Source organism: Diabrotica undecimpunctata, chromosome 4 (genome assembly GCF_040954645.1).
Source record: "Diabrotica undecimpunctata isolate CICGRU chromosome 4, icDiaUnde3, whole genome shotgun sequence".
NCBI classification, from domain to species: domain Eukaryota; kingdom Metazoa; phylum Arthropoda; class Insecta; order Coleoptera; family Chrysomelidae; genus Diabrotica; species Diabrotica undecimpunctata.
The window spans coordinates 124,801,076-124,828,198 of record NC_092806.1 but is presented as its reverse complement, the minus strand read 5'-3'; the positions used below and the strand labels follow the sequence as shown (position 1 = coordinate 124,828,198).

Here is a 27,123-nt window from a genome sequence, read left to right as displayed (position 1 = left end):
GCTTGAAATTGGCGAGCTCTCTACCTTTACCTGTCATGCTTCCGACGTTGAGATTTGCAACTCTCAGATATAGCTTCTTTGGCTCCTTCCGTCCTCTAAGGGGTTGCCCTAGATAACTTTTCGCAGGGGTCAGGCAAAGCCGCAACTGCACGTTGCTTACGAAGAACGCCCTAGCCGTTCATCAAGTACGGAAAATACAGATAACATAATTCGCCATCTTCTTATTGTAAGACCTGATAATGCTGCCACAACAGATGCATTAGGTCACTGGCCACTTCATACCACTAAAGGAAGATGTAGATTTTGTAAAACTGTGTAGTGTGAAAAATATATCATGTGGCTTTATTTTACGCAAAACAAAAATTGTTTTTTTATCATTCCACCGTTAGAATTAGGCTTATATTTTAAAACATTTTGAAATCTTCATTGTTAGTACCAAATAGTGTTTCTTGCTTTAAGAGCGTAGGCGCAAAATTTCGGGCCAACGCTTTTTAAATGCATTCATTTTTTTCGAATCCTGAGAAAACTAGTAAGTATTTTTGTAAAATTTAAACGCAGAATGAAAGATTATTGCTGAGGGCCGAAAGTCCCTGAAAACTTCTATAATGTTTATTTTAATAAGTTACAGGGGTGAAAAAGAAGAGAAAATTTAGTCTGATTTTTAATTTCAAATATCTCATTAAAAAAAACTTTTTATAAATTCTAAGGGACTTTCGGCCCTTGGTAATAATAAAATCTTTCATTCTGCATTTAAATTTTTCAAAAATATTTATTAGTTTTCTCAGGATTCGAAAAAAATGAATGCATTTAAAAAGCATTGGACCGAAATTTTGCGCCTACGCTCTTTAAAAACCGCTTACTCTTGTCTCCGTCTGCTATTTTTGTGCCACAAAATGTTATTGAGTGTTATATAGCGATACTACGACATATATTTTTGTTGTTGCCAGATAGGATAAAAGGTACTGATAGACGAGAAAGAATATTAAAACCATTTAACAAAAAAGAATGCAAAACTCAGTATTTGGTCATTTGATAAACTGAAAACAACACACCATTGTATTGATAATAAACAGAAATTAAAGAAAAACACACAGACTGGCAATATGATGGCTAGCATGAACCTAAAAATATTTTCTTAATGAGTGGCTTAAAAAAAAGTCGAACATTTATATAGAATCAGTCTATTGTAAATCCATAAATCTACGATTGGTTATTGAAGATATTCTATCATCTGGTTTCTGTAAACCTAAAACTCAATATAAATCAACTACGAAACAAGATGCAAACAAGGTATTATATAGCGCATTTTGTCTTATTCGGAAGTACAAAACTGACCCTTTGGAAACCACATTTCAGCCATCTCCTGCATTTATTAGTGTCAGTTTACGAAAACTTTACGAAACATTGCGATTCTCCTTCTTTGAATAGATTGATCTGCAGAAGTAAAACAAATAAAACTCACTGAAAATCTCCTTTATTTATTTATATATTCCTTCGACTAAACTTGGTATTTGAAATTTGTCTTGCGAAAAATCAAATGGTAATATATGCTTGGATGTCTTTGTGTATATTTTTCTTGCTTGCTTTTTATCTGCAACTTTTTGGGTCAGAGCTATACTGAAATCTGCACCAAATATGTAACAAATATTTTCAAAAGACTTATTTGTAATAGTCTTTAATACAATTTTAAGTAAGGTAAGCTATATAAGGTATACAATTGATAAATCTCTTTTAGTTGTTAAACTTCACATCTTCTATTAACATTAATATTGGAGATAATTCCAGCGTTACATTTTACAATTTTTTCAAACTAATTTGAACCAATTTGTAACACAAGCTACTAAATATCGTCAAAGTAATACACCTTCAGTTTCAGACTTGATAATCACTAATTAGTAACAACTTATCTAAGAAAGCATCATCTTTCACCAATAGGTATTTCGGACCATGTAGTGCTTTAGACACAAGCTCGATTTGATATTACTGGTGCAATAAATTTGTTAAGTTCAAGTATTTGTTTGAAAAAATAGTTCAAGAATTTAGTTAAACAGATTATATTAACCCTTTCAGTTCCACTTATAAAAAAATTCTCGTAATATATTTGTCCCTTCACAGGGACAACTTTTTCTATAATATTAAATAAACGGATTGTGTTCTTTGAACGCTAAAAACACATTGTACCTTGCAACGGACAACCTTTTTAAAGTATTTAAAAGACCAAGTACTCTATGGATGTAGTTCAAACAAGTTCCGATTAACATAAGTCAGCTGTTTTGGGTATATTTGCTGTACTGTGAAACTTGTGCATAAATAATTACGTAGAAAACTGGTTTTTAATCAATAAAAACTGTAATATTGTCAAGTTAGTAAGTATAAGAGTTAGTTTTGCTATACTTATCTTATCAACAGTTTTGCATTTGAAGAGAGTGTGGTGTTTATAGAGGGGGTATTTTTGTTATGTCCCTGTGCAAGGACAAACGAACTTTACGCTTAAATAAATAATGCATCAGTGCTATGCTTTTTATGAAGGTTTTAAAAATTGTATGTAATTTTTATGATTTGGACCTTTTGACTTAGGTAGTCGTTACAAGTTATAATATCTTTTTCATTTCAAGAAATGTGGAAAAATAAAAAGCCCCTTACTGAACAGGAACTTTTGTACTATTTAGAAAATGATGACGACTCGGATGTTTCGTTGTTGTCACAACTGTCAAAGATAACATTTTTTCAGTCCTGTTTGCAGACGCTCTTATCATAGGAATCAACAAAAACAAGATAATTGATCTTATGGCATTTCGCGAAAGTGTAGCAAAGCATCTAATACTATTTAAAAATCCTTCTAAGAGAGGAAAGCCAAGTGACGCCAAGATTCGAGAGTTCAAGCAAAAAAAAAGTGTGAAGCAAGTCCTTTTGTAGCAATGAGATATGACGGCTACTATCATACTCCCAATGTAGACGAACAAAAAGATAATTCTAGATGCAAATTGGAGGAGTGCAAAATTAAGACTCATATTTTGGTCCAAATTTCATTTAAAATTATGTTTGTTTTATTATTTTTATGTGAATAAATATCGTAAAGCAGTTAATAAAGTTTTGTATTATTTTGATTCACTAAGACACAATGTCCCTTCAGATGGACATTAAAAAAAACTACTAAAGATTATGAAAATGGTACTTTTACGAATAATAACCTTAGAATTATGACAAATAAAGCAAGTAAAATAAATAATATAATTTTTTCCTCAAAAAGTGACAGATGTATACTTCAGGGGTACTTATCGAAAGGGTTAAATTGGATCAGTATTTTCGCGAAGTAATTTGACCGGATTTAGACGGTTGTTCGTGTAATGAATATATATAAAAGAATAAATATATTTATTATATATAAAGGAATAGAAACATGTTCTTCAAGGTTAAATTTAGAACTAATCCCAGAAGTCCTTAGATTGATAATCGACTGATCGCAATGAGTAAAGAAAAAACATTTTATGGAACAGGGTAAGGAAAAATCCACCTGAGGAAAATGTACGTATTCATAGTCAAGTTTCCAATATGCTGACATAAGAGTTAAGATTGTCGAGAAGTAACTATGAAAACAGAGTTACTTCCAGAGATCTCAAAGCAGTTTACGAATATGTGAGATCAAAATTCAGTACAAAAACTAGTATACCGTTGTTAGAAAAATCTAATGGTAAAATATGTTTAAAAAAAGAGGTGTGTAAATTATTTTACGAAACATTTTCCAGTGCATTTACAGTTCACACGGATGCTATATTTTTAGATGTGCCTTCTACTGGCAGAATAATGGAAAGTTTATTAAAAATTATTGATATCGGTACTAAATTGGTTAAAGAGGTATTAGGTTCTTTAAAGAATACTACCTTTTCTAAATCTGGAAATATATCACCATTATATTATATAATAATTGTGCAGATAAATTAGCGACTCCAATAGTATCTTTACTTTTCAAATCTTTGCAAACAAATTCAATCCCAACTTCATGGAAATCTGGTATAGTAACAACAATATACAAAAATGGAAATAAACTCCTTTTGACTAATGATCGACCGGTCGGTGACAGTTCCACCACCATAAGTTAATGTAATGAAAAAATTATTATCCAATAAATTAGCATCGTTTTATTGAGAGCACAATGTTATTCCAGTCTCTCAACATGCATTTCTGGTGAATAGTTCTGTAACTAGCCTACAGCTCTTTCTTGCTCTTAATGAATGGACTTTATCTTTTTACCGATATGAGCCGATTAATATTATTTACACAGATTTTTGCCATGAATTTAAAAAGGTATCTATAAAAAAACCCTGAAGCTAGAACATTATGGCGTGTGTGGTGAGATGTTATTGCGGTTAAGAAGCTTCCTTTCCGAAAGAACTTTTTCGGTCAAAATGAAAAGTGACTGCAGTGTTCCACATATAGTAGCCAGTGGTGTCCCTCAGAGTTCAACATTAGGTTGAACAACTATTCTGTTTTTACTGTATGCATCTGATTTAATCCAAGCTACAGCAACTAAGAGTAGCCCAAAGACGAATGGAACGCTCGCTACTTGGACTGACTCTCATAGAAAGAGTTAGAAACAAAGAAATAATAAGAAGAGCAGGCGTCACAGATGTCATAGAGCGAACAACATAGCTGAAGTGGAACTGGGCTGGCCACGAGGCCAGAATGAATGACGGGCAGTAAACCCAAAAAATACCAGTGTGGAGACCACAAGCTGACAGAAGAAGTAGAGGCAGATTACCTACACGATGGTCAGACGACGTCAAAAGAATCGCTGCGAACTGGCTGCGGGAAACTCAAGACAAATATAACTGGTAGAAATTAGGGGATGCCTATGTTCAACTTTGGACGTAGAAGGTTGGATGATGATGATCTGATTTAATGTGTGAATGGTACTCAAAATCGGTTTCCTCTATTGATGATTTAAAATTATATTACTGTCCAGATATTATTAATACTCTTCAGAGTGACCTTAACCAGCTATAAGAATGGAGCATGAACCGGCTATTTCAATAAATACGCGTAAGTGTTGTTTCGTTCAATGTCGATATAATAATCTATATATAATATATTTTTTTTAGATGGGGTTCCTCTGAAATCGGTACAGAAAGTTAATGATCTTAGTGTTACGGTCAACCAAACATTAAGTTGGTCTACTCAAACAGCAAAAGTAGTTAGTACGAAAGCTTGTCATAAAATGTCTCCAGATTTATTTTTGAAACTCTACAAAAGTTACGTTAGACCTCACCTAGAATTTGCAGTGTCAGTTGAGATTCAGTTCCATTTGTAAAGGGACATTAATTTACTAGAAGAAGTACAACGAAGAGCTACTAAGCTTCAAAGCTAAGAATTTTTTGAGAACATCAAACGTTTTTAATTTCAACGGAGATGCTAGACTAAGAGATCATAACTATAAATTGTATAAGCAGTCTTTTAAAACCATTGTAAGACAAATTTATGGTTAACCGAGATTTTGATAAATGAAACAGTTTAAGTGATGACATAGTAAAAGCTCCTAGTTTAAATAATTTCTAAAACAAGTTTGATGAAAACTAACTGGATATTGAACCTAGTTTTATGTTAGCTTTGTATATTGTTTGTATTTTTTTTCTGAAAACCTAAAGTTATTACTATTTTAATGGGAATAAGCCACAATTAATGTTTAAAATAAGTTTATTGACATTTCAATTTCCACTTCGGAAATCGTTCTGAAAATACAAATATTAATGTTCTATGTTATTTGTTCTTATAGCTCTTTTTTCACCTCTGTTTAGTTACTTTGCTTCTCTTCTTTCATCTATATTTCTAGTTCTGTTTGCTTTTTTCGCATACTATTTTTTTTCCTTATCAGTTTTCTAAAGTCGTTACTTCGTGTTTGATATCTTTCTTTTAAAATTGGTGTTTCTTCAGCTTCTGTAATTATTTTAGCTGCATTGAGTGTACACCTTTCCAATTCGGCAACTTTTTCTTCTAGGTCATTAGCAAAGTTAATTGTTGGAATTATGCTTATGTTTACTGACTATCCTTCTGAATATTTGCCAGATGGTTTTCTTCGTATGGTCTGTGTGAAGTGGATTTTCATCTTATCCCTCTCTAGTTAATATAATTGGATTGTAGGTTTAACTTTATTCTGATTCCGATTGTATATTATAAGTACAATCTTTTTAGGTTGTGCAGAACTGGTATGTTCAGGTGTATTAAAAGTACGTCTCTTCCTGGAAAAAGGTTGGTTTTTCCGAAACTCTTACAATTGTATTTCCAATCCTATCCTATCCTATTTGTTGACCTGTGGGGGCAATCTGGGGATTTTGCGTTTAGGTCACTTATTATTGTTGCTGGTTCTTCTGTGTCCAGGACACTATCTAGATCTCAGGTTTAAATTGAAAGTTATGTAGGCTGATACTATTTTGATGGTTCTTCCTTCTTTTATTTTTACGGTTGTTGCTTTCATCGTTTTTAGTCCATCTGGATGAGGCATTTTGTTGTTTTTAAATCTCAATTTTGACTATAATTAACATGCCTCTTCATTTTATTCTGAAATCGTTTCTGCAGATTAATACCATGGAATTTTCATTTTTGTGTTTTCCATTATTGTCGTTTTTTGCATTACCATGATATCTAATTTTAGTCTGTTGATGTATTTGTCCAGAATATTGATATTTATTTTTACGCTTCCTTTCTAATTAGCACGACCTGTTGGATTAAATTTAGCTATTCAGGTTATTTAATATCCTTAAATTGAGTCATTTGTTGGACTAGTGCTCTAATGGAGAATTGTTGTCAATTTGTGATCGTTTGTGGTGCAGCCACCTGAGACCTTTTGCGGCTTGTGCTTAAAGTCTTTGTTCTGGCCCAAGCATACCATTTTCTTTTTTGGGCCTTTGGACACCCCCTCTAGCTTGCTGGTTGCTCACAGCAGTTTGTCTAAGTTGCTTGTGAGTTTTCTTTGTCTAAATGTACTGTTTGGACAATACTTAAAATATTTATTTGACAAGTAGCCTAGAAAAAATAAATAGTAAAAAATTGTTTTGAAATTTACAAGAATTGATGAGTGGGATAAACCTTCAACCAGCTCGGGTTTATGAAGATTAACGGTAATTGGGTCGTAGTAAACAGAATTGGTTCTTTATTGATTAGATGAATTTGGGTTGTTAGAGTATTCTTCTTCTTAGTATCTCTCATCTTTAAGGACATTGACGATCATCATGGCCCATTTTACTCTCTCTGTAGCAGTTTTGAAGAGTTCTATTGTTATCAGAACGTGCGTCTTCTTCCCGGCCCCCAATCGCATCAACTTATATTTTTCATTTCTTAGTATGTGACCAAAGTGGCTCATTTTTATTTCCTTCATAGTATTTCTTTTTCTTTTTTTTAATAGTTCCGTGTTTGTTCTGTGTTGTGTCCATAATATTTTCCACACTTTTCGATAACACCACATGTCAAAGTTGGCAAGTCTTTTTTAAGTTGCGTCTGTAAACTTCTGGTGTGTATTTGTATAATATTTTATTAAAAATAATTTATCCAAAAAATCCGTAAAATAGTTTCGAAACACAATTCAGATTTCTGCCTTAATCTGAGCCTTCTAAAAATTGCAAGGCAAAGCAGCCGTTGATAAAGATGTTAATAGAGACATGGGGAATCTAAAATTTGCATTCCACGACATGTCTCCTCAACTAAGCAGAAATCATTAGAGAATTGGTTTCTTGTACTCATACAGAGTAGATCCGAATAAAATGAAAAAGATAGTCAAGTACGTTGATTTCACGTACAAAGCGTCTATGTATCTGTTTATACGTATTTCGCCTTAATAAGGCTCATCAGAACAGATATTCATAGGCGTTCTCAACGTGAAAAATAAATCTTTCCTGTCTTTAAGAAGCAACACTAAAATGGCTTCGAAACGGACGCAATAGCGATATCTGATAATAAATCCGTAAAATAGTTTCGAAACACAATTCAGATTTCTGCCTTAATCTGAGCCTTCTAAAAATTGCAAGGCAAAGCAGACGTTGATAAAGATGTTAATATTGCGTCCGTTTCGACATGGTAAAATGAACACAAGGTATGATACATAATGTTTCAAAATTCGTTCGTGTCGCGCATGACGTAGTCAAGACCGCTTCTTCACGCAATATTTGAATGTATTTATAAAATCTTTAGAACAAATTCTGGCAGTATTACAATTAAAATTGTACTGTCTACAACAAGATTATTATCCACAGTTTTCTGGTCACACTATCTTTAAAAAATGTATGACAATTAAAGATTTTATCTTTATTGTCATTATTGCAACAAACAACTGCACAACGCATTTTGAAAAAGGTGCAAAACCAGATAAAAAATGGCAAATAAAAACTTTTAGTTTTACAAAAAAAAATACTAAACAGTATAAATAAACAGTAACTAAACACCACAAGTAAACACAAGTCTCAGAATTTTACCCATCAAATTTTTTAAGCCCTTGCGAGACAAATGTAAGCACATATCTAAATTATTTTTCTATTATAAAATAGATGACTCAGTCAGTGTTGAATTACTTTAAAATATGTTTATTATCTCATAACTTACAATTTGCATCCGTCACCATTGATAACTGATATTATTATCGAACTTTTGTTTTTATACACGCCTTCTAACTTGCCGGTGTAAAGTCGTCTGAAGTCGATATTTATTGTGTTTTGCGTTTAAACTAATTTGTGCCGTATTTTCATATTATTATATTGTTTGGTAAGTAAATTTTGCATATAATAATCAGTGGGTTATAGCAATGTGTATATTTTTTATTTTACTAAATTTAAAAATAAATAAATCTAAAATACCATATTGAATTATCAATCAGATTTTTCTTTATTGTAATCTATTTTGTTTTTATTGCAGTAAAACTGCTTGGAAATGAGTGACAGTGAATTAAAATATGCAAATCTACTACTATTTTCCTATACAAAAAGAGTGCGTATATTATTAGTATATGTATGAAAACAAAAATAAATATTTCGCCTGAACCCCCAAGAGAAGTAAAGGTTTTACGCTACTGAAAATATATTTTTTAGTCAATTATAATCAAAATAAAATATTTAAAAACAAATTGGATCATTTTTTGACCATAGTTTCAGAATTAATGTGCCGTTAAGCTGTAATAATGGTTTCGAACGGTCTTGACTACGTCACACTCCTGAGCCAGCTATCAAATGTCATGCGCAATATCATACCTTGTTGTCATTGTACCATGCCGTTTCGAAGCCATTTTAGTGTTGCTTCTTAAATACAGGAAAGATTTATTTTTGACGTTGAGAACGCCTATGAATATCTGTTCTGATGAGCCTTATTAAGGCGAAATACGTATAAACAGATACATAGACGCTTTGTACGTGAAATCAAATATTGACTGTCTTTTTCATTTTATCCAAAAAAATTACATTTTAAAAGTAGTTAAAACTAGCGACTGAAATGTTAAGCGTTATGTGTTGTATTTTGACGAAGGCTTTCATAAAGTCAACTAGACATCTTAGTGCGTCACAGTTAACATCTAGACATCGTTCTGTGAGAGTTTTATAGTAAATAAGACCTCTTTAGTACCAAAGCCTTTTCTAAATGCCAGTTTATTTTCTGTTACTCTATCGTCTTTTATCTTAGCTTTTTACTTTATCTATTTTTTTGTGGACACGTTCATGTATCATGTTCAAAATAATGGTCTAGAGCATTGGGGCGCTGTGGAGTGACAAGTCTCACAGGCTGAGTTAAATTAAATTGCTCGCTTGCGTTCATGTATCACTCGCAAGAAAACTTTTAAAACATGGTTCATCAGAGTTGTAGTAATAGATTGAGTATTACTTGCTCATTGCGTCTGGTTAAGAGTACTTAGTGCTAACAGTTTATATATCATCTAGATGGATGTTGTCTATTACTCTACCATAAAGAATATTTGCGATAATATTATCTCTTGCAATATTGCTCATCCTTACGTCGATCCGATACTTCAGTGTATTATAGTCTAAGCAGCAGATTCATTTAGAATTTAAAAATACTACGTCAGCCTTTTTGTTTTCTGGCCAGAATCTGAACCATTAACGACTAGATCATTTACGGTAAAGTGAATCCGATTCGTCCACCTGGCCCTGTTGGCTGTCTGACCGACCTAATATACCTTGGTGTTAAATTTTTATCAAACAATACATTTTATTTGACTGTGACCATATTATATGATATATCTTTTTTATTTTATAAACTTATAATTTATTTTATATTGTTTTAGCATCTCTTTTATAATTGTAATTGATTGAATTATTGACGATGAATTTAATTTAATTTATTGTGCTTTTTTTGCAATTATTATAATTCGTACACATATTGCGAAATGAGATTAACTGTAAATTAATATATAAATAAATATGAGCAGTCATAGTTAGCTGGTACTCTATTTTATTTTAAACAATAGTTAAAAATGGATTCGACTTCGAACCTTTGTCGTTAACAGACATGTTTAATAGCTAGTCTAATTACATCTGGTTTTTTGCGATATTATTTGTATCCAGTTGATAAAATAGCAATAAAGTGTAGTGTTACTATAAAAATAAATTTGAACTACTAAGTAGTATTTATTATAATATAATTAGAGATACTTATATCAAAACAAGTTCCTGGTACCGGATTTATCAACTACACAACTTTTGGTACCTCATTACTGATTCTGTTTTTATGGAAACAGGACCGTCTGAAGAATAGAGATGCCAAAATATGAATAATATTTTTAAAAATGGATGAAGATTCTTTTGGTTCTGTTTCTTCTCCTAACAACAATTAACCATGTTCTTATTCCAACGCTGTTACTTCATTTAAATATCCAACCAAAAACCAAGCCATTGTTCTATCTGCTCTGAATGGAATAAAAATAAACGAATATGTGATAGCAATAGGAAATATAGTAAAACCAGAAAATATATTATTTGCATCCCGCATCTTAAATAACAGAATTTGTATTTACCTCTCCAATACCGAAGTCGTCAACACATTGCTGAAGACACATACATCAATATCCATTAATGATTCAGTAGTTGAAGTTAGACGTCTAATTACTCCTGCTACAAGACTGGTCATCTCAAATGTTTGTCCCACCTTACCAAACTCAGTACTTGAAGTTGAGCTGAAAAAATTAGGACTTAATACTGTATCCCAGATGACTTTTCTGCGAGTTGGAATGCCGGACACTGCCTATAACCACGTTTTAAGCTTTCGAAGACAAATTTTTATCACTCCTATTGAAAATATCACTGTCCCAGATTTCATTACAATATCTTTCGACAACACCAACTATCGAATTTACCTCTCCACTGACTTAAATTGCCCTAAGTGTATGTCAAAAGGTCATCGCGAAACAGACTGCCCTGTTCTATCACAATTGACATCAACTGAAACACCCATTGAAACTCAATCTACAATATCACTCCCATCTAAACCTCAAAATCTTACAACAGAAGCAGGAAATCCTATTAATAATACCACTAACTTTCAAATAACAGCAGAAGATATTCACAACCAAACGACTAAAAATAACAACCCTATTACTTTGAACACTGATGCCTCCCATCAAAAAACAAAGAGACAAATATCTACTGACTCTCCTGAGATACATGAAACGCCACCTGATCCAACAATTTTTACCAAACCCAAAAATACGGTTAAGCGGCCAAAATCATCACCACCTGATATCCTCGAATCACTTGAATCTATTAAAGGTAAAATCGAATCTAAATACCCGACATTTCCTCTTAAATTTACAGTTCTTTGCGACGCGATATGTAACGCATTAAACTCAAAATATCCTACCCCCATAGTAGAAAATTAGACAACCGATATGGTTTCTTTTAAAGAGATACTTCTATTCGCCCACGACCATATTCCTGATCGCAATATAAAAAATAAACTAACAAGACTTCGAAAAAAGATACAATCCTCAGTTACCGATTCATCCTCGGATCTTGAAAGCGATAACTCCCTTTCCCACGTTGTAAAATAAAATGAATAATACATTCATATTACAGTGGAATCTTAATGGTTATTTTAATAATTTAGAATTTCTTAATCTACTTATAAATGATCTTTCTCCTCTTATAATATGTTTACAGGAAACCCACCTTAAAACTAATAACTTGAATATAAAAAATTATTCCCATTTCCTTAAAAATCGAGACGCAACATATGCTAGTGAGGTGTTGGTATTTTTGTAAAAAATCACATTCAGACCAAATGAATTAAGCTACATACTAATCTAGAAGCTGTAGCTGTATCAGTGTCATGCAATATTAACTGCAAAAACATCGATATTTGCAATATTTATCTACCTCATCCTAATGAAACCGCACTAAAAGATCTCCAGTATCTAATTAACCAAATTCCTAATTCCAAATTAATAGTAGGTGATATGAATTGTCACAATATCGCGTGGGGTAGCAACAAAACAGATAAAAATGGTCGATTGCTCATGGATATTATAGATGCCCAAAATTTAATACTCATGAATACTGGTAAGCCTACATATTTCAGCTCTCAGAATGGTACTTCCTCCGCCATAGATATATCTCTATGTGAGCCCTTATTATCAACCTCCTTCGTTTGGAATAGTCTAGATTATCTTTATAATAAGGATCATTATCCTATAATAACGGAAACCACTATAACCGACACACCAAACACCCCTATCTATCAAAAATGGAAAGTAGATTCCGCCGATTGGGAACTAGGTATATCAACATCTTGTAATAAATTACATCTTTGACTATACTCCAGAAGAAAATATAGATACTAACATACAATATTTTAATGATATCTAAAAGCTGCTAATATATCCATAGGAAAAACCAAATTATGTAAAAGAAAACCTATTCCATGGTGGAACCAAGAGATAGCTGCTGCTATGAAAGCTAGCAAGAATGCATTTAGTATTCTAAAAAAACATAAAACTTCTGAGAATCTTCTTAATTTTAAAAGTTTGAAAGGTAAAACTAAATATCTGATTAAAAAAAGTAAAAAAGAAACCTGGATACGACATGTTTCATCGATTAATTCATCAACTCCGATGCCAGTTATATGGAACAAGGTACGCACACTAAAAGGAGAAATAATCCAACTCAAATTAGTACCTTGCTTAATGGTAATAATTTAATAACATCTAAACAAGAAATCTGTAATACACTGGCAAAAGTATATAAAACAAATTCTAGCAATACAAATTTTAACCCTAAATTTTTAAATTTTAAATGTGAGAATGAAAAAGAAAATATATCCGAATAATAGACAATAATGATGAATTAAATTTGCCTATCACATACCAAGAGTTTGAAGAGGCTTTGCAAAAATCAAAAAATACTTCTCAAGGCCCTGATAATATTCCAATTATTTAATCAGATTTTCATTAAAAAAACCTTTCCTATAATCTGGTGTCAATCTATAATCATCCCCATTTTAAAACCATATAAAACAAAAACTGACCCCTCTTCTTACCGACCAATTTCTCTTACAAATAATACTTGAAAAAATCTTAAATAATAGATTAATTTAGTTTCTAGAGAAAAACCAGCTACTGACCTCCATCCAAAATGGATTTAGAAAGGAAAGATCGACAAATGACAATCTAATATCTTTTGTAAATGATATATGTGAATCTTTTAGAAACAATCAAGTAATTTCCATATTTTTCGATATAAAAAAAGCCTTTGATACTGCATGGCGACATCGCATTCTGAAAATAATAGTTAGCTGCGGCATACAAGGAAACTTTCTAGCATTTGTTAAAAATTTTATTAGTAACAGAACATTTCAAGTTCGTGTTAATGGCATCAATTCAAAGACTGAACACTTACACAATGGAATTCCACAAGGTTCCACTCTAAGCTCTACACTTTTCTTATTAGCTATTAATAATATTGCACAAGAAATAGAGTTACCATTAAAAGCAAATTTGTATGCTGACGATCTAATAGTTTACACTAGAAGTTGTAATATCTCTCTCGCGACAAAAATCCTTCAGGCATCTCTTCACAAATTGGAAATATGGTCCCACAAAAGTGGTTTTACCTTTTCTAGTGAAAAGACCTATTTTATTATCTTTAGTAAAAATAAAACCAATAGCAAACCTACCCTAATTCTAAATGATATTAACATAAAACAAGTAGATTCAACAGACTTTCTAGGATTGAGATTCGACAATCATTTAAAATGGACAGACCATATTAAAAATTAGCCTTATCCTGTCAGCCAAAAATAAACCCCCTTAAAATACTTTCTAACAGAAATTGGGGTGCTGATACAAACTACTCTGCTATATTTATATAAATCACTCATCCGTAGTAAATTAGATTACGGTGCAATGTGCTATTCTACTGCTAGTAAAAAAAATCTTAAAGTCTTAGACGTTATCCAAAGTGCACCTTTGAGACTTGTGCTGGGTGCCTTCCGTACTAGTCCGGTGGCAAGTCTTCAAGCTGCACTAAATGAACCACCTTTGTTTATAAGAAGACAATATACCACACTAAGATATGCTGCTAAACTATATAGCAATATTAACAACCCTAACTACCTACTCCTACATACAGATAACACCACTCACAAAAGTAACAGACAATCAAGATACTTAACCTTTAAAGAACTTGTAATGAATTGTGGATATAATACCAATTTGTTGACATACTCGCTATCTACATACCCAACTGAACCCCCCTGGACAATTAATACTCCTACTATTAATACATCTCTAGTAGCTTACCCAAAGAATACTACAAATTTTACCCTTGTTCGTATATTATATAAAGAAATTCTATTAAAATATTACAATTATGTTAAGATTTTCACCGACGCATCAAAATCCAAAAATGGCTGTGCCGCAGCCTTTTTAACAGATGATATCGAATATGCTATACGAATACCTACTTTTTGCAGCGTATTTACTGGTGAAGGTATTGCAATTTTAAAAGCACTTAAATTTTGTCAAATATATACAGACACTAATCTTCTGTTTATCTCAGATTCATTATCTGTACTCCAAAGCATCAAACAAGTCTATCCAACACATAAAATCATCCAAAACATAAAATCTATGCTTCATTACTTACAAAACAAAAATGTAAACATTCACTTCAACTGGATACCATCACATATAGGTATTTCAGGTAATGAAAAGGTTGACGCCTTAGCGGTTAAAGCAACCTCAAATGAAAGCATCGATATTATCAAACAAATTCCAGTCACAGATATCTACTTTAATATCAAACAATACTGTACAGAAGTTTGGCAGCGATGCTAGGATTCAAATAACTCAAATTTTAAACTAATTAAACCCTTTATCGGTGTAGGATTCCAACTTCTAGAAAAAAGAAGAGAACAGGTGGTAATAAATCACCTAATAATTGGTCATACAACATTAACCCATCAACACTTATTAACGAAGCAGCTACCACCAGAATGCTCATACTGTAGATGTCAAAAAACAGTCCAACACATACTTACAGACTGTCCACTTTACTCATATGAACGAAGCACCAACAACATTTCTGAAGAACCAGGTCAACTTAAAAATATATTAAACTGTAACTTAACCAATACGATCAAATATCTTAAGGACATTAACCTATTTCATAAAATGTAATTTTTCTTTTAGTTGATAAATTTTTATGTTACCTAACCTTATAATATGTACACTACCATATTAGCCCCGTCTGGTTATACAAAAATCATCGATTTCACGGCAAAATGTTTCGCAGATATCCGAAGCTTTTAAGACATAGGTGGGGGTTACTAGATGACGAATAGATAAAAAGATACTCCTATTTTTACCTTGCGTTTTTCTTAAACAATAATTTATGGTCAGAATTTGATTTTTTATCTATAAGTTTTTTTCCTTATAATTTAAATAAACAATATTTATACCATTTTTTTATATCAAGAATATCTTTATTTTCCTGTTTTTTCAATTAAAATTAATAAATAATTTACGAAGATATTTGCAAAAAAGCAGTTTTTTTGCACTAATTTATAAATTTAATTAGTTTTTTTATTAACAAAATAAAATGTCATTAATACATTTCAACATTGAGGAATTACCGTCCTTTAAATTTGTGCGAAATTTCCCCCCGATCGGTCAAATAGTTTAAAAGTTATTCAATTTGTTTATCCCTGGGACTAATTAGTTAAACCATTGAACTTGCCCTATGAATGATGATAGACACATTTAATAAATTTTATAGGATTCTTTAAGACTTATACTATCTCAGAAATTAAATGAATATTGAGTTTTCATCGAAATTATTTACAAAATAAACGTTTGAAAAAGGGGTATGTTTTTTACTTATAAACAATTGTAATACCTTCTATATTTTTTAAGATACAGACGTGTACGTACAACCATTAGATAGCTGGTAAAAAAACTTCCATTACCGAAAAAAATAAATCTTCTATGAACAATAGGAACGAAGTTAGCGACAATTTTTTTGTTAATTATATCTCCATTGTTTATAAACATTAAGAAGTAAAATTTGCACAAATTTTGAATGAAAATCTAAACTTTATATTGAATTTTATAGCTATAAAATTCATCCAATTTTTCGAAACTTAAAACCTTTTGAAACGAAGTTACTTTCGAAAGATCGACATACGAAAGTGGAGGGGAAACTGTTTTAGCTTCTCGCTGCAAAATTTAATATTATGGTTACGGATTTATCATTCAAAAGCTTCAACAGTTGTGTAGAAATTTCATCAGATCCATTTGCTTTTAAATTTTTAGCGTTTCTTATTGCGTATTCTACTTCTTCTTTCAATATGTCTGGCCCAGTTGCATTGATTATCTGAGTTAAGTTGTTTCTATCGTCTTCAAATAATTCATTCAGGTATTCTGTCCATCTTTTTATTTTATTCTCTAGATCTACAATAAGATTTCCATCTTTTTCTTTAAGTTTACCTATTTGGCATTTCTTTATGCTTCCTGTTATCTCTTTTACTTTTTTGTGCATATTGAACGCATCGTACTTTTTCTCATAGGTTTCCATTTCTTCACATTGTTCTTTAATCCACTCCTCTTTGGCTTCTTTTATTCTCTTTTTTATGTGTTTATTTATTTCTTTGTATTTGTCTGGGTAATTCTTCATCTTTCTTCTTTGTTCCATCAAGTCTAGTATATGTTGTGTCATCAACCCCTTATTCTTTGTTGTTGTTTTTGTAAGATGTTTCTTTCCTGCTGTTTGTATAGCTGTATTTATGTACTTTAATTTTTGGTTAACGTTGTTTGTATCGTTAATTTGTTGCTGCACTGAACGGAGGTTTTCATTTATTTCTTCTCCTGTTTCTTGTCGTATATTTTTGTTTCTAAGTTTATTTAAATCTAGTGCCTTTCTGTGTGGTCTTCTAATCTTTTTTGGTCTCGCCTCTATCACAGTAACTACCGGATTATGATCTGAGCCTATATCAGCTCCTGGGTACGTCTTAGTACATTTAACAGCATTATGATACCTCCTTGCTATCATAATGTAGTCTATTTGATTTCTCACTATTTTTTCTTTGGTATGTTGTGGAGATGTCCATGTATATAACTGTCGAGGAGGTAATTTGAAAAAGGTATTTGTTATTACGAAGTCTTTACTTTGGCAAAATTGAATCAATCGATCTCCTCTGTTATTTCTGTTTCCAAGCCCATATTTTCCTACTTGTTCTCCTACCTTACCTTGACCCACCTTGGCATTAAGATCACCCATTAATATGTTAATGTATGGAAAGACTGACTTAATAAGGAAGACATACATGAATAGTATGGAAGACAAACAACCTGCAACAAAAAGGTTCAGACCTGACAGTAAAGTCGAATAAATGAACCAAATTTTAACTTTTAAACCAATTTATGTAAAGAAAATAAAAAAAGTAAAGTTCAATAAACATTGCAAAATTTAATAAGGCAAGTGATGAAAAAATCGACTTATTTTATCAAAGCAGTAAGGCAGATTAGATTAATATTGTATATCATATTAAATTTGTAAGAAAAATAGAATAAAAATCAATATTGTTAATTATAAAAATACAAACAATTATAATTAATATAAGGAATATAATGTGTACCTATGTGTAATATAATGAATTACCTGAAATTTAATTTATAAAATATATAAGTATTATTACATCATTGATATAAAATGAAAAAACATATGTTGATTTTCCGGGATTTTCCGAGATTTATGGGGGGTGAAAATTATGTCATCATTATTAATACTGCGACAGACTATTCGAGCAAATTAAAAAAAAAAATAAGTGTTTAGGGTTAATTTCAAATGGACTCAATTTTTCCGAGTTTTCCCATATTTTCCGGCCAGTGAAAACTATGTAGTTATTCATATTTCGACGAGCTACCCCAGAATAAAAAAAAGAGGCTTGCAGCTGCAAAGGAAGCCGAGATAATGTAAATTTTTCCTACGTGTTGCAATTTGAAGTTCCGATGCCGAAAAAAAAAGGAACTGAAACAGATATCCTCTCCAATTTCCTATGTCGATCTTTCGAAAGTACCGTCGTTTCGAAAAATTAGATAAATTTTATAGCTATAAGTTTCAATATAAAGTTTAGATTTTCATTCAAAATTTGTGCAAATTTTACTTCTTAATGTTTATAAACAATGGAGATATGATTTTTTAAAAAATAGTCACTAACTTCGTTCCTATTGGTCATAGAAGGTTTTTTATTTTTTAATGTGAGCTTTGTTACCAGCTATCCAATGGTTGTACGTACAAGTCTGTAGCTTGAAAAATATAGAAGTTATTACAATTGTTTATAAGTAAAAAACATACCCCTTTTTCAAACGTTTATTTTGTAAATAATTTCGATGAAAACTCAATATGCATTTAACTTCTGAGATAGTCTAAGTCTTAAAGAATCCTATGAAATTTGCTGAATGTGTCTAGCATCATGCATAGGGCAAGCTCAATAGTTTAAATAATTAGCCTAAGGGATAAACAAATTAAATAACTTATAAAATATTTGACTGATCGGGGGGAAATTACGCACAAATCTAAAAGATGGTAATTCCTTGATATTTAAATGTATTAATACCATTTTATTTTGTTAATAAAAAAATTAATAAAACATATAAATTAGTGCAAAAAAACTGCTTTTTTGCAAATATCTCTGTAAATTATTTATCAATTTTAATTAAAAAAAACGGGAAAATAAAGATATTCTTGACATAAAAAAATGACGTAAATATTGTTTATTTAAAATATAAGGGAAAAAATTTATAGACAAAAAATCAAATTGTGACCATAAATTATTGCTTAAAAAAAACGCAAGGTAAAACTAGGAGTATATTTTCATCTATTCATCATCTAGTATCCCCCACCTATGTCTTACAAGCTTCAGATATCTGCGAAACATTTTTCCACCTTTTTTTTAACCAGACTGGGCTATATATATTGTAATAAACTTTCGCTAATAACCTTTTACGGTTGATGCGGCTTTTTGAAAAAAAAAATAGTTAAAAATAATATTTATTCTTTTATATCTGGTTACAATTTTACTACAAAACTGATAATACTTTTTTCTAATACCCAAAATGATGGGAAGGCCAGTATTTTTTATTTATTTATTTTTTTTGCCGGGTTTAAAAAGAATCTAATCTAATCAAGAGCTTGAAAAACAGTCTTTGTGAAACCACATACATTTTTATTGTTGCGAAATTCTTCGGATGTGACTTTCGTTTCGTGTAACAGATTGAATAACGGTCCAAATTGTGTTTGCTTTCAATAGTGCCATTGTATAGCACCAAACAATTTAGGATATTGAAAACCTGTCCAATCTTAATAAGTTGGATTAAAATATTTGCAACGTCTCAAATTTTAAATAGAGTGAGGTGCCTCAATGTGGAGCCCTATTTAAGAAAATAAGATTAACGTGATTGAAAATAGGTATTTGTTTGACGTAATATGAAATATAGGATAAAAAAACTACTTTTTTTTATATCATTTAAATTTTAGTTTTTAAGTTTTATTCCAATTTTATTAGTTGTTGCACCAAGGATAATTTAAGAAAACTGATCATTACTAACCGACAACAGAAGGTAATAAACTACCAAAAGGAAACATTAACAAATAAAAGTAGATGATTTCACAGACAATCTCTTCTTCTTTGTCAACCATTTTCCATCCACTCCTGAATGTAGGTCTCTCCCAATTGCTTCCATCTTTCTCTATCTTGTGCCAATCTAATCCACTGTTTGCCTGCCACTGTTCTTATGTCACCTACCTATCTTTTTTGAGGTCTTCCCATGCTTCTTGTTGTCGTCCTTGGTCTCCATTCTAGAATTCTCCGTGTCCACCTGTTGTTATTACATCGAGCTACGTGACCTGCCCAGCGCCATTTCATTTTTGCAATTTCTTTCACAATATCCCTAATCTTCGTTCTACGTCTTATCTCGGTGTTTCTAATCTTGTCTCTTAGTGATATTCCAAGCATGATTCGTTCCGTTGCTCTTTGCGTTGTTTTTAATTTTTTAGCAGATTTTTTGGTAAGGGCTACTGTCTCCAAGCCGTAAGTACAAACTGGTAGTATGCATGTGTTATACACCTTTTTCTTTAAGTTTACAGAAATGGAGGTGTTTTTCAAGATATATGCTAATTTGCCGAAAGCGCCCCATGCCAGTTGTGTTCTTCTTTTAATTTCAGCATCTTGATTTGGTTTTCCTAGTTTGATAACATGACCTAGATATACATAATGTTCAACATTTTCTATGGTATGATTTTGTATTGTTATATTTGTCTGGTCTCGGCTCAGTATTTTTGTTTTGCTGTAGTTCATTTTTAAGCCTACCGCTCCTGAAACTGCATTTAATTGTTGTAACATATCATTTAGTTCTTAGATATTATCGGCTATTAAAACTATGTCATCTGCGAATCGCAAGTGGTTTAAATATAATCCGTCGACGTTGATACCCTTATTGTTCCATTCTAGTTTCTTAAAAATGTCTTCTAGAGCAAGGGTAAATAGTTTGGGAGAGATGGTGTCTCCTTGTCTTACTCCCTGTTGTAGTCTTATCGGACTAGTTTTTGTGCTTTCGTCCAGCTTTCTCTGCATGGTGGCATTTTCATTTATGTTTTTAATTATGTTAGTGTATCTTGAATCTATACGTGCATTTTCTAGAGATTCAAGCACTGCCCATAATTCGATGGACAATAGAAATATAAATAGTAAAACAATTGAAGGGGTTAGAATAAATAGAAAATGTAAATGAAAACTCATATCTTTGATTGATTTTATTAGAAGGAAAATATAAAGTTTTGGTTAAATCTTAAGTTTTGAAAAATAATTTGTTTTTTTCTTGCAAAAAAACTACTTATAATTTTTTCCCCAAACATAAGTTCAATTTGATTAAAATAAAAAAAAACAAAACATTTTTATTCAGATTAAATATTTTTACAAACATTAAACTAGACACTATTGTTTGAATTAGAGTCAAGTAAAGCCATATCCATCTAAATTTCATAGAATAGAATTTCATATCATTAGAATCCATGATATTATGATCCATAATCCATATTTAGAAGCATCAGCTTCAACCTGCTTTGACGCAGATGCAGCATCTCTGATATTATTCGGCTTAAATTACACATACACATTACACATTAATACAAAACAGAAGAAACACAACAGGCATATACCTAATAAACGAATTAGAAATGGAACGAATACTTTAGTTAGACGAATAAAAAGGAAACACTGGCAGATATTCTGAAAACAGATGAAACACGATTTCTATGGAACTCAGAAAGAAATATAGAGATCATAGGACGAAGAAAAGAGATGAACGAACTAATAAAAACGAAACACATTAAGAACGAAACATGGGCAGAATCAATATTTGCTAAAGGTGATGATAATGAACCACCTACACCAGAGGTGACGGTAAACAAAGAATGAAATATTGAGGAGGAAAAGGTAAAGGAAGCAATAAGGTAATTATAAAACATAAAATCAACAGGAGAGGACAGAATACCGACGATCTCCTAAAGTATGGAGGTCCAGATCTGACCAAACAACTATTAAAACTAATCCAAAAAATAATAGAACAAAACAGAATTCCCCAAGAATGGAGATCAAGTATCCTAATACTTCTCTTCTAAAAGATAGACAAATTGGACCTAGAAAATTACAGCGGAATTAATTTGTTAAACACAACACTAAAATTAACAACCACAGTAATAACAAACAAACTGAACGAAATTATAACACTAGCAGAAGAACAAGATTTTAGGTCGGAAATATTATGCACTGGCGCTATAACTATAATGACACAAGTGCAAGAAAAATCAATAGAATACAACAAACCGGCATATCTATGTTTCGTGGACCTTAAGAAGGCATTTGACCGGGTCAAATTAACGAACGTTATCCACTTATTGTACACAAGAAAGATGCCTCTAGGAATAATCAAAGCAATCGAAAATATCTATCAAAGCAACAAAATAAAAGTAAAAATAGATGAAGAACTAACTGACCCTATTGAAGCTGGCAATGGGATAGTACGGGGAGATTTCCTAAGTCCTCTATTTTTCAACCTAATTGTAGATAAAATAACAAAAAAGTAAGAACTTATTCCCTATTAGGATATTACCCTTTACCGCACAGCGGGTCATATATGGCACAATACTTAATTTTATACCTAACCGTTAGAGATCGAATCTTATTTTAAAGTATTTATGCATATCCATATAGAGCACACATTTGGTATAACCGGTAATGAAGCGCCATCTCAATGTAGCAAAGTGAAGTTTTATAAAAATTTGCAAATGGCCGCGGTCTGACAGCTGTTCATAAGAATTGTACAATTTGATATTCAATTATCGAAGTTTCTACTAAATATTCTTGTACAAAAAAAATAGCAACACCAAGAATAGACCTTCAAGAAAGAATTTCTGAATTTTTACGTATTTCTTTATATTTTGGTATTTTTTGATTAAAAATATGCTTGTACCATATATGCCAAAATATGCACTGTCTTGCAAAACTCTTTTTCATGTATGGCACAACATGCGTTTTAAACTGGGTATTATTATTTGTTTTATTTTAGATAATGGACCCAAAAAAGTTTTATGGTGCAACTCTTGTGGTAGTGGACATACCTGATGGTAGTGAAGACGAAGGGCTATCAGATGATGATATTTCTCCTATTATATTAGCCCTAGAGTCAGACTATGAAGATAATATAATAGATAATATTGAGATAGATATTATTATCCCAGAAACGGATTTGGAAAGCAGTTCGGATAGCGAAGATGATTTTTCTTTAGACGAATTACCATGATATGTAATAAAGAATAGAAATAAAAGTCATCCAATTTGAAAAGAAGAAATTTGGTAACATCAGATAATGATATAAGATTTCTCGGTTCAACTGACCTACCACCTGAGTTGTAAAAAATGGATTCCCCTTACACATTTTTTAAATTTTTTAACAAATGAGATGATCAAAGATATATATAGTTTATCAAACTATATTATATTTAGTTGAAAACAGACCTCAAAAGCCTTTGAATCTTTCTGAAAATAAGCTAGAACAGTTCTTAGGAACCTATATTTATATGCCAACAGTGCAATTACCAAACGCTAGAAGTTATTGGAACTCCAGCCTGAATCATCGATTGATCTCAGATATTATGTCATGCAATAGATGGGAAGAAATAAAACGTTTTTTACATTTTGCGAACAATAACAATGCTATTGCTGCCGGTAATCCTAAACTAGACCGCTACTAAATAAAGTAAAGAATCAGTTACGCAAAGTTCCGATAGAGGAATTTTTAGCCATAAATGAGCAAATAACAAAATATTCTTTGATCATTGGTTCAACAGCGTCCAATTGCTAATTTATCTAACGAAACAAGGTATGTTACAACTACAAACAGTTAAAATGCCAAACAGTAATATGCCAAAAGAGGCTGAATTAAAAAAGAAGGACCGAGGAGCTATTGTATAAAAAGTCGTAACAATTGATGGTAAAAAATATTTGTTGTTACATGGTATGACAACAAATTAGCAACATTTTATCAACATATGCTGGAAGTATGAGAACATTTTAAGTTAAACGGTTTTCGAAAAAGGATTAGACACATACAATGGTTCCATGTCCAAAAGCTGTAACGATCTACAACTATATGCGGGGATTAGATCTCCTGGATTCAATGTTGGAATATTATAGGATCAAACTCAGATCAAAAAAATGATACATGCGTATATTTTTCCATATTATTGATTTGATAACTGTCAATGCGTAGATTCTTTAGAGAAAAAATGATAATAAGCATAATAATTAAGCTCTGGCAGATTTCAAAATGGCAGTAGCAGAGTGTTTATGCAAATAAATCTTTTGTGTAAAACCAGTTTAATAAGGCTGGTTTTACTACAAAAAGGGATTGTCCGTGTGGAGCTATTAAAATTTAAGATGTACGAACAGATGGATATGGTCATCTTCCATTATGGTGTAGTGAAAGGCAAATTTGCAAATATCCCTGTGGTTCAAAAAGCTTAATAAAATACGAGAAGTGCAATGTTTTTCTTTGCTTAAACAAAGATAGAAATTATTTTTACAACTTTCATACTAAATAATTATTATAATTAGAAAGTAATAAACGTCATTTTTTTATTAATTTTACTTGTTGAATCTTGTTTTAATGCCTAGTGTGCCATATATGACCCACAAAAAAAATAAAAAAATACAAAAAACTAACCAAGTAGGATTTTTTTAAATTTTTATCGTAATTTTAAAGTCAAGTTTGTAATCATAGATTTTTTTTTATAAAAAATAAAAAAATCATGCAGTAAGGGGCTAAATTGGAGAAAAACAACAAGTTAAAATAATCTGTTATGCAGACGATGTAATCCTACTCTGTCAAAGAAAAGATGATATACAACGTATGCTGATCGTATGTGATCGAATTTAAATATCCAGGCATCACATTGTATAGCCACTGAAAGTTCGAAACAGAAGAACAATATCAAGCGAATAGAGCAAACAGAGTCTCAGGTTGCCCGAATGAAACAATATGGAGAAATAAACCTGTCGGAAAAAAAAATGAAAGGAAGAATTTAGAAAACAGTCATCAGACCAATAATCACATACGCGGCAGAAACATGTCCCGACAGAGACAGAACAAAAAGAGTGTTAGAAACAGCAGAGATGAAAACACTTTACAACTAAGTTGAGATAGAATTGCTATCAACAAGTCCTCGAAGACACTTTGTCTCAGGACCAGCAACCTCATGTACAGTCTTACGTTGCCATGTCATCAATTCTACTTGTAACTTTAACATCATAACATATATGATCGAATAATGTAACCTAAATTTAAATTAATAACATTTAACGGGTTTTTACCCAAATATTTAGTGGCTTAAAACATGTAAGTACACCTAGACACACAGATGATGAAACATATATTCCGAAAACGTTTTGCGATGTAGCCCGATTGTGTATTTTAATTATATTTTATAAAGGATTTTAATAAATTTTTTGTGATACATGGTATACAGCCAGCTACAGGAACTTAGTTTTCTTGTGGAAAGGAATAAATGTTAATGGAAGAAAACTGAGTCATTTGAGATACGCTGATGACATTGTAATATTCGCTACAAGTTTTGAAGAACTACAGAACATGATGACGCAACTATTTCAAGCTTCGGAAAAAGTAGGACTTTGGATGAACTTGGAAAAAACAGAAATAATGACAAATACACCAAACATTAGAGAAATAAGGTTGGACGACATAAATTTAGAAACAGTAAGCGAATACATCTACCTGGGACAAATAATGAAAGTTAACAAAGAAAATCAAACTGCCGAAATTTCCAGAAGAATAAGGTTAGCGTGAGGAGGATTTGAAAAGCTGAGTTGGATCTTGAAAAGCACTAAAATAGAACACTATTTGAGAACCAAAATTTACGATCAGTGTATCCTCCCTATACTCACGTATGGTTCACAGACGTGGACACTCACCAAGTCTAATATAGATAAAATAGTAAAGGCACAAAGAGCGATTGAAAGATCAATGCTCCGGGTGAAACTTATAGAAAAAAAAATGGATTAGAAGCAAAACCAAAGTAAAAGACGCAGGAGAACATGCTGCCAAATTAAAATGGAGCTTCGCAGGACACAATGCCCAACTAAAGGATAAAAGATGGAACCACGAAATACAACAATGGAGACCACAGAATAAATAACAATCAGAATGAGCACTCTCAGATGCCGTCTTTGAAGTTTGTCAGCACGCGAATGCCATGTTTTAGACGGAAACATAGACTCGAATTGAGAAATTTGTGACAAGCTACGACAGAACTGTAATTTAAATTTTTAGAGATAAATAATAATTTAGTCTTCTTCGTCAGGTGCCATCTCCGCGACGGAGGTTGGCAATCATCATGGCTATTCTGATCTTAGATGCTGCTGCTCTGAATAGTTCAATTGATGTGATTCGTACCGTTTCCTCAAGTTACGCAACCATGAGATTCTTCTTCTTTCTACACTTTTCTTGCCCTGGATTTTCCCTTGTATAATCAATTAAAGTAGGTTGTATCTTTCATTACGCATAACATGCCCCAGGTATTGCAGCTTTCGTGTCTTGATGGTTTCCAATACTTTCATTCTTTTGTTGATTCTTCTCATGACTTCGTTGTTTGTTACATGCTCGGTCCATGATATCTTCAGTATTCTTCTATACACCCATATTTCAAATGCTTCCAACTTTTTAGCAGTCGACGCGTTAAGTGTCCATGCTTCTATCCCATAAAGCAGAGTCGAGAAAATATAACACCTTGCCAGCCTAACTCCCAAATCCAATTTTAGTTCTCTTGCACAAAGTACCTTGTACTTGAATAGATTAAATTATTTCAAATGTAATAATTTGGTACATTTGAAATAATTTAATCTATTCTTTAACTAAAAGTACAAATAAAATAGTACATATTATGTCTATAGTTGCCATAAATAAATTAAACCGGGTTAATTTGAATATACACACCAGATAAAATGTCACTGAACAGCACTGGTTCCGACTAAAACATGGCTGATTCTATCTTGGCATTTTTTCAAGCAGAGTAA

At 31.7% G+C, this 27,123-nt stretch overlaps 1 protein-coding gene across 2 annotated transcripts in view; it reads left to right on the top strand.

The window, feature by feature from the left end:
• The window catches only part of LOC140439959 (tolloid-like protein 1), a 740,970-nt gene that overhangs the window by 163,232 nt on the left and 550,615 nt on the right, over positions 1–27,123 (top strand). The window contains exon 1 of one of the 2 annotated variants that reach the window (XM_072530155.1): positions 8,664–8,745. The exons of the other annotated variant lie outside the window; for it this stretch is intronic. The gene's annotated coding sequence lies outside the window, so the exon portion shown is untranslated. Of the gene's footprint in view, positions 1–8,663; positions 8,746–27,123 lie in introns of those variants that run through there. 2 annotated transcript variants of the gene reach the window in all.